Source organism: Phalacrocorax aristotelis, chromosome 6 (assembly GCF_949628215.1).
Source record: "Phalacrocorax aristotelis chromosome 6, bGulAri2.1, whole genome shotgun sequence".
In the NCBI taxonomy this organism is placed as follows: Eukaryota; Metazoa; Chordata; class Aves; order Suliformes; family Phalacrocoracidae; genus Phalacrocorax; species Phalacrocorax aristotelis.
This window is the reverse complement of record NC_134281.1, coordinates 31,890,835-31,899,506: the sequence shown is the minus strand read 5'-3', so window position 1 is coordinate 31,899,506 and position 8,672 is coordinate 31,890,835. Positions and strand designations below refer to the sequence as shown.

The 8,672-nt window shown below is 38.8% G+C and overlaps 1 long non-coding RNA gene across 1 annotated transcript; it reads right to left on the bottom strand.

Annotated features, from left to right (window-relative positions):
• Positions 1 to 622: 622 nt before the first annotated feature.
• LOC142058353 (uncharacterized) lies at positions 623 to 6,218 on the bottom strand. Its single transcript, XR_012660930.1, has 3 exons — positions 5,733 to 6,218; positions 4,916 to 4,976; positions 623 to 2,763 (listed from the first exon to the last, which is right to left on the bottom strand). It is a non-coding gene; the product is annotated as an uncharacterized LOC142058353 (long non-coding RNA).
• Between the last annotated feature and the right edge of the window lie 2,454 nt (positions 6,219 to 8,672).

The window sequence follows — 8,672 nt, the reverse complement described above, 5'->3', positions numbered from 1 at the left end:
TAACTGAAAACCCATTGGCCGTTTTTGCAAAAACAGAGGCAACTTGGTAAGCGGCGGGTTAAACGGGACGGGTTTTTTTTGTTTGTTTGACAGCAGAAAGATTTGTATGTCCTAACAAAATAAGGTTCTGTATTTTATGAGTTGGGTAAACTGGTTGCTTACTGTTGACTGATCCAATAGGTGCCAGAAACGATTTCTCTTTTTCTGTATGATCTGTAAAGCATTTGGCAAACCCTTTTGGATGAAAGCTGTATCAAGGAAAAAAAACCAAAACACTATTGTACTCAACTGAAGTGTGAAATTCTCAGGAATCAACAGAGAAAGTGCTCCATATTAGCTATACTTGATTTTATTCTCCCAGTTAGGATTAGTAACATTTCTTACAATGCTGGAAAACACAGGTAACATTTTCCTGAACGGTCCTACTGAGGATCACTGCACGTTGATGGAGCATTTAGTCTCACAGCAACAGAAAAATGGACTATCCTATTCCCTGAATGCCTGGAGAGGTTCTGCCTAAAGAGCTGCCACAGGGCAGATGGAAGGGTCAGGTTTTGAAGCAGGCTAGAAGAAGAGTGCCTCTACCCAACACTCTGCTGAAAAGCTCATGAAGACAGAGCACAAAGTGAACCCAGTAGCTGCTGCTACGAAGCATCAGATGGGGACCTAAAGGATCCCCAAAAGCAGTCCTGAGGGTAGCCTGGCACATCCGTGTGACTTCTTTGAGGGCTGGGGAAAGAAACAAGAGTAGCAGAAGTCTGAGGTACAAGAGAGGATTTACCAAATTGTTTATACACAAGTATTAATGGACACATTCCAGCAGAAAAGATGTTGTTCTAAAAAACCCAAAACAAACAAAAAACCAGAACAAACCCAACCAACAAAACCAACCCACAAACACATACCACCCCCCACCACCCCCCCGAAAAACCCAAAGACCCAAAACCAACCAACCAACAAAAAAAATCAACAAGATGAGAAACAGCCTTTGTGCATTGGCATGAGACACCTCTTCCTAGAACAGGCTTCCAAGCAGAAACAAACCACATTTATTCCAATATCTAGCAGCGTACATTGGATTTAAATTGACAGAATGAAAAAAAAGTTTTATCCTCCCACAAGCTGACTGGTATAGCAATTTTCATCTAAAGCAGCAGCAGATCACCAAGATAAACATATTCACAGGGGTTTCCTGTCAAAAGTCACTCTAATACAAACATTTTTTACTGGGAGAAAAAGCTCACTAGTGACATCAGCAGAACACTATTTCCATTTAAAATTAAGAGTGTGGCAACTTCAGTTTTAATGGAAATTAAAGTGTGCTGGCACTGTCAGCTAACTGAAAAGCCACTTGAGGGTTTTGTTTAATTTTTAATTTAAAAAAAAAAAAAGACAACTTTGGAACGGGACATACTGTCAATACTTTTACAGATCCAATCCCACTTTCCGTGTGTGCTAATGGAAGCCTTACAGTTCTCGATTCACATGACTTAAATTCAGGTTACCACAAGAAATGTGTTCTAACTTCAATCTTTAGCCTGATCTTTTAGGGAAAATTAAAAGAATATTTTTCTGTAGCTTATAATTACTTACATACAGAATATTTGTTTATTCGTTGTTCTGATTAATCTTCTAATACTAACAAAGGAACCAAAGCCCATTTTTGGAGGAGTTGCATCAGTTAACCTTGCATTTTCAGAGTAGTGAGATCCCCACAATTTAAATTAAGACAAACAGAGGCTCATAGGTATTTGAAATGTTCAGACATCATAACTTGAAAATTTTCACCTCACAAACTTGAATTTCGGTTGAAGGCATAACCTAAGTAAATTCTGGGTTTACCCCGAGAGCTCCCAGAAAGTGGCAGATTTCAGTAAGAGTTGCACCATTCTAGCCAGGCATACTTGTCCCTGCAGTACAATTGGACTTCAAATTAGTATTTTGTACCACTCACAAACTAGAACTAATATGATATTTCAAAAAGTACCTTTAGAGGATGACTTCTTAAATATTTAACAGTGAGACTGACACTGCAGCCACCCGAGTAGTAGCATTTCTTTCATGATCGGATTAATCCCCACAAAAAGCTCACAGTTCGGGTCTTGCTCCCCACTGTTCCTCTGAGAAGCTGTAACAGAAACTTTCCTGCCTTGATGGTGTGAAACCTGTCTTTTATTTATAGCCAGTTTATGCACATTTGTTCATGTGACAGTCTTCTCTTACTTCAGATGTTTCTTTTCCATTTCTTTTGTTCCACAACACGGGTAAAAGGAGCCTCAAGTTTCACAATATGGGAATAATACATTTTTGAAATAATAAAGTGAATTAGGAAGTAGATTTAAAACAGGAACATAACCTTAAAATATGGAGTGTCGGGCACCTAAATAGTTCTTTAAAATGAACCATAAGAAATTAAAATTCATCTAGTTACCAACATTCAAAACAGCAATGACTTAATCCAATTTGTTATTTCCTTGCAAGCAGCATATTTTTCCTTTAATCTAGCTGCCTATTACATTTTCGTTGCATATCCTTGACACTGAAGGATCAAATACTGGGTTGATATCATCAGAGCATTCAATGTCATTATCTAACTAGAAATGACAGGCAGAACAATATATTAAAGAATTCATGCTTAATTGAAGAACTCGATGAGCTCAAGGTGAACCAGTCTGATGCATCACAAAAACCTCCTTTGGAAGATCTTTGTACACGCACAGCAGAAGGAGAAAACCCACTGTATTTGCTCATTTACATTCAGCACTGAAAAAGAAGCAACACAAAGGCAACACAAAGCAGTGAATTATAGAAAATAATAAATGTATAAGCCTTGCAGGATTTGTTACCTCCTTTTACTCTTGAAAAGGACCAGCATATGGGGATGAATTAAGAGGTTTGTGTACTTTCCTTTTCACACTTGGACCTAATCAATCATTTTTTCCTTGCCTTTTTCATTTGAAGAAACTGTCGCACTTATGTTTTCCCTGGCCACTTTTATGAAAACAAAATGGCAAGAGGACCAGTGGCTTACCCCTTCTGAGACTGGCAGAAGACTTAAGAGGAGCAGTAGGCTATCTCACAGTCATCCAAATGCATTATTAATGTTAAGTAAACCACTTCTTGGGAGCATTACCTGATGTGCTATTGGAAAGTCTTCAGCTCAGTAAGCTTCGTCTAGAGACTATTTTCTTATAGTGGTTTTGATATTATAAGCTTCTCTGAGTACAAGAGATCGTTCTGTCTGCATGGAGTCCCACTGAAATCCCTGGGGCTCTGCTTCCGCATACACCCATCTACAGCCCTGGCAGTACCAGAATTTAAATGATTTAGCTTGCCCAACATTTTTCTTGGTCTGACTGTCTGAGAGACACGGCCAGGCCACTGACGGGCTTTACCTCCACACATCATCAGTGTCAAAAACTATGATTTATTTCAGGATAACGGATATACTTTTGCCAGAAACACTGGAGCAGATGTACTCTGACAAGTCCTTCCTTGATTATTATATGCATTTATGGCCCATTGGAAAGTGCACTGGATATAATCTCAAAAGAGCTAGCTTAATCTCCAGCTTGGAACTATTACTGTTGCACACTGAACACAAAACCTACTACTTCTCTGCTGTGCCTCAGTTTCTCCATCTGTGGCACAAGGACAGTATGATACCAGTTTCCTCTGTAAGGTGCCGAGAGCAAATGATGCATCCCATGGTAAAAGCAGACACATTAACTGCTTGGCGATATTAAGAATTGGGAAGCAAGGCATCACCACACTCTTGAGGAACAGCTTCCCCTGAAATCTTAGCACCATCAAGTTACTTAATTTGACAGCTCTCATTCACCCACATATGATTGGAAGAACAGCAGCACAAGGAATATGATTTAAGCAAGATGTTGTTTAGTAAATATTTATCAGATACCATAGTAGCAAGCATGATATGTGTCTGTATAATGGCTAGCAGATATTCTCAGATAACCAAATAGCTAATACATTTATCCTGAAATAGTTTCCTTATTCCAACACCTCACAAATTAGATGCAAAGCTGTGTGCAATAACCTTATGTGTAGACATTACATGAAGTATTTTGACTCCTAAAAATAAGTAATAATATACAGATGTTTCTGAAAAGATGTAAACCAAGATTTAGCACATAGCCCGGGGCATATTTCACATTGGCTCTGACTTGGTGTGTTCATGCCACATTGGTTCTGCTCTTTATCATCTTACATGCACAGCTACAACCCCTTTTTGAAAAACATTCTTTCTAGAACAAGGACTGTAAGCACCACATCTCCCCTCTCTCTGTCCACTCCCCAAAAACACTTAAGGATTTATAAAAAAGCAAGCTTCATTCAAAAGGGCTTTATGTACAACCTTGCTTCCAGCTGACAGTCACAAAACTCTCCTACAGCTTTGGTGGCGTAGAGGACAGCAGGCGAGACACATCAGGAGTGGATTCTCATTTCTCTATAGCTGTGGTATTCAGAGACTGCTAGAAGCAAGATTCGAGGTTAAATTAAAACTGACCAAGTATATGGAGAACATAATCCTTATTTTCTATCTGGCACTTTTCTAGTGAGTGTCAAAGAGGTTCGGTACAAAAGAATGCCAGATGTGCTGCTGAACATGGTCTCTCCAAGCCATTACGTCTGATACATTTCAGGGCATGCTACATGATGGCTATGAAGTATCTCGATGTATATGACTCCTCACAAATGTGCAAAAAAGACTGGATCCTTTCTGGAAGGACCAATTCAACTGCTATCCAGTCTTTAAGAGACTCATTCTGCAATGGAAGGTGGGGCTGTTGAGCACTCCTGTGTAATTCCTTGGGCTATCAAGCAAAGGCTTCTGGGTCAAAACAAGATTAGAAATGGCACTGGTATGTGTTACTTTTTTATTATTTAATCTTACCTGAAAAGTCCCTACAGCTCCCAGCTGTGCTGCTTGTGGGCCTGTTCGGTAATCCAGATTGCTGAAATGGTCAACATTAAAAAGTAAGCTTCTGGAGGAGGGTTATTTTAAACATACTTTTCAGCGCATCTCAAATGTTATTATCAGAAATGCCTTAATTTTAAAATAACATATATTTTGAGGGACTACATCAAGGAAACTAAGAGATTAGCGGAAATATTTTCATTTTTACAGAGCCATCATCATATTGGATGAAATTAAGATGAAACTATAAAGTTTTCAATACATAAACCAGCCATTAAGTGTCAGAACCTTGCCAAAAGTTTACTCCTCAGCTGCACACTGTAGGGTTACTCTTTCCTCTGAAGCCTCTGATACAGGTATCAGGGACAGGGTATTAGAACAAAAGCAGCACTGGTGTAACATAGATCTTGTACTGACAGGGAACCGATTACCGAGGTGGGAGTGACTTGGGTTTATAATAATTGCCTATGCACAGTATTTTGGATACGTAGCACAAGTCAAAAGTTTGTAAAATGCTCGCTAATACCTAATATCCCCAAATCAAGAAATATAATAGATCACAATTATCCCATTTAGACTGTCTTGTTTTGATTAAATGTTAGATACATGTTTATACTCATTAAAGAGCATACTGCTGTTTCAGCATTGGGAACACTGAATTTGCATGTGCTTTTCCCACTTGTACCACATAATGCTACTGAGCTATTCACAATACCATAAATTTTTCTCTAAGCCACTGCTCTGGGATTGCTCCTGTATGAGGCAACGGCTCCCTCTTCTCACGCTCACTCACTGTATTTCCATACATCTTCGCCCACAGAATGAGCTGCTTTCTATATTCCAGTCAGTTGTTCCAAAACATTAAAGAAATTCTGCAGTCAGGTAGCGAGCAACGCAAGCCAATTTACCCTTGGCTGTAATGTGGATCTTCAACAAGCAATGAATTATTTAAATGTTTAGCTATATTATTTGATCTTAAAACAGTTCAGCTCCTCATCCCTTTTTCCATAATGGAAGTGAAACATTTTCCTACCTGAAAAGAAAATGAAACATATATTAGCACTTTGCTGCTGGCTGTATTCTTGTGTGAGGTCTCTCTTCAGCTTAAAAAATGGCTCAGATTCATTTTGTGTTTTGCTACATGTGAAAACAAAACCTACTTTTTTAACCTAAAAAGATAAGCTCTCATTTTTCCCTTTGCAGATCTCCTTTGAGCAGGTCCTTTTGTATGTTTCAGAATAAAAATTGCAACAGCTTATAGGCTGGAACTTTTCCTCAGGTCCCTGACATGCTCTATCATGTTATACACATTACATACAAACTGCTGTTCTTAAAGAGCAAGAAAAAGGCATTTAGTAAAGGCTAGTTTTGCACAGCAGCAACTAACAGTCTCTTGTACCAGTTCAGGGAGACAAGCAGGTTTTACTTTGGATCTGTATTTTGTCCTTAAGTACTATACTGAACTGAAAATGGGGAACTTGAAGAGGAAAATACCAGTGCAAAGATAAATGTTACCTATGTTAGGATGCATGTTTCAGTAATAATGCTCAGTTTAAGTGAAAACTAATAAAAAGTATTACTTACAAGTTAGAAGCATGGATTCAGTCTTCTGTACTCAATTTATTTGCTCTTACAAAAAACATATCTCCTCACCATTCAATCGAGGCTTACAGTTCATGCCAAAACGATATCCTTTGCTTACATCTGGATATGATCCGCTTACATTTTTGTTACTTAACATTCTCACTTATAAAAACTAAGCCTAATACAAAAAGGCAAAATATCATCCTCTCTTTTCAGCTTATTTCATGCATTGTGGTTTGGTTTCTCTGTTTCTCCCACAGAGGCGAAGCCCCTCTCTCCCCCTGCTCTTGTTCCTTCACATGCGAAAAGAAAAAATACAAAGAAGAAGTTACAAAACCAAGGCAGTAGTTCATACTTCTTCCAATCTCAAAAGGAACATTCAGTTGATGGCCTCACTAGCACACCCACATTGAATATCAGTCCAGTTGGGAAGCAAGGAAGATATTAAGTGCCTTTACCCCACCTGTCTTCTTCCTCCATGGAGTGGAGGCCCTCTCCTGTAAGCAGCAGTCCAAGAGACAAGAATGTAAGAAAAGAGGCCAAAGGATTCCAGACATGTGCCTTGACTGGGGGGAGGGGGAGAAAAAAGCATCAAAGACTCTTGCTAACAGGCACTGCAGAAAGATGCTATAGCCCTTCAGTATTTAAAGGCAAAAAAGTGTATGGGAGAGGGAAGTCACAGCTAAATGATGGAGCTAACAGAGGAGAGTGCCAGGCTTAGAACCACTAGCATTGCTGTAGAGAGAGATGCAGCTGAAACGGGAGAAAAAGCCTTTTCTGAGGAGAGGTATCTGAACCAAGAATCACTTTACTCTCTCTGTGCCTCTCCACTTGCAGTCTCAGGCTTCTGCCTGAGAGCAGGGAGCCAGCATTCGAGCTAATGAAGCAGCTCATCAGAAAATCTGTTTGCCAGAAACTGATGAGTATCAAAAAGAGCATTGAAAAGGAATAAGAAAATGAAAATAGAAATGACCACCTAATTAATTCTGTGTTTCTTTTTCCACTATTGAGCACAAAGCATTTCCTCAAACTCTGTGATCTGGAAATAAGAAAAAGGGTGTGTGTGTGTAATAAAAATCTATTTCATTCCTCCTCTCTTTCTAAATACATATGAAACGAATTGTTCCATTAAGGAGGGGGTAAAAAAAAAACAAACAACCAAACACACACAACAAAACCAAAACAAAACAAAAAAAAAACAAAGAGAAGGGAGCCCAATGCTCCCAATCTGACAAGCATTTCTCAAGCCGACCCCAAAGCACTTCCCAGTGAGGGCTGTATGATCCTGTTCAGAAAGGCTTAACAGAATTCAAAAGGCACAGAAAGTAGAGAAGCAACACCAAACAAAAAGCTAACGCAGTACAAGGCTTTGCATGCTATTAATTCTTTCTTCATTTTTAGTTTATCCTCCATCTAGTTGCTCCTTTAGTTAGGAACCAATCTGCCAACAGAAAAGAAGTCTGATAAACTGCCATGGAGAGAAAAACACATTATTTAACAGAATGATCTCTGAAACCAACCTTAAGTCTATTCAACAAACTGTATTTTCCTGCTAGTTCTTGGATTTCTTTTGTACCAACAGAGAATGGTATATTTACATGCTCCATTTCAGAGGTTCACTGAAAAGAGCTACTAAAATTCCAGCAGATCTCAGCATCATTCTGAAAGAGTCATTTTCCATGTTGCAAAACCTGGCTGCAGTATCAATGCAGTTTTTTAATGAGAAATTAAAACTTCAGACACAGGCGATCTTTTAAATCATTTATTTCAGTAGGAAAGATTTTTGAAACCTGTACTTGAATTCATGTAAACTAGCTTATGCAAACACACAATTTTCATACACACACACACACACAGAGAATAAAGTATTTAAAAAGTTGAAGAAAAAGGCTAGGGGACAGCTGAACTGCACATCACTCAATGAGATCATAGTGCAATCACTCTACCATTATAACGCCTCACGCCAGCAGGGAATATTAAAAATGGCTTGTGTTTACTGCATGACAATCCCGATGCCCCTTCCAGTGATGGTTGGTCCTTACAGGATTCTTATAAAACATATATATGATTTCCTGGTGCTTTTCACACTTCAGTACAGTAGTATTTGAATGGATATGCTCCATACCCACAGGAGACAGAAGTGCCTGAA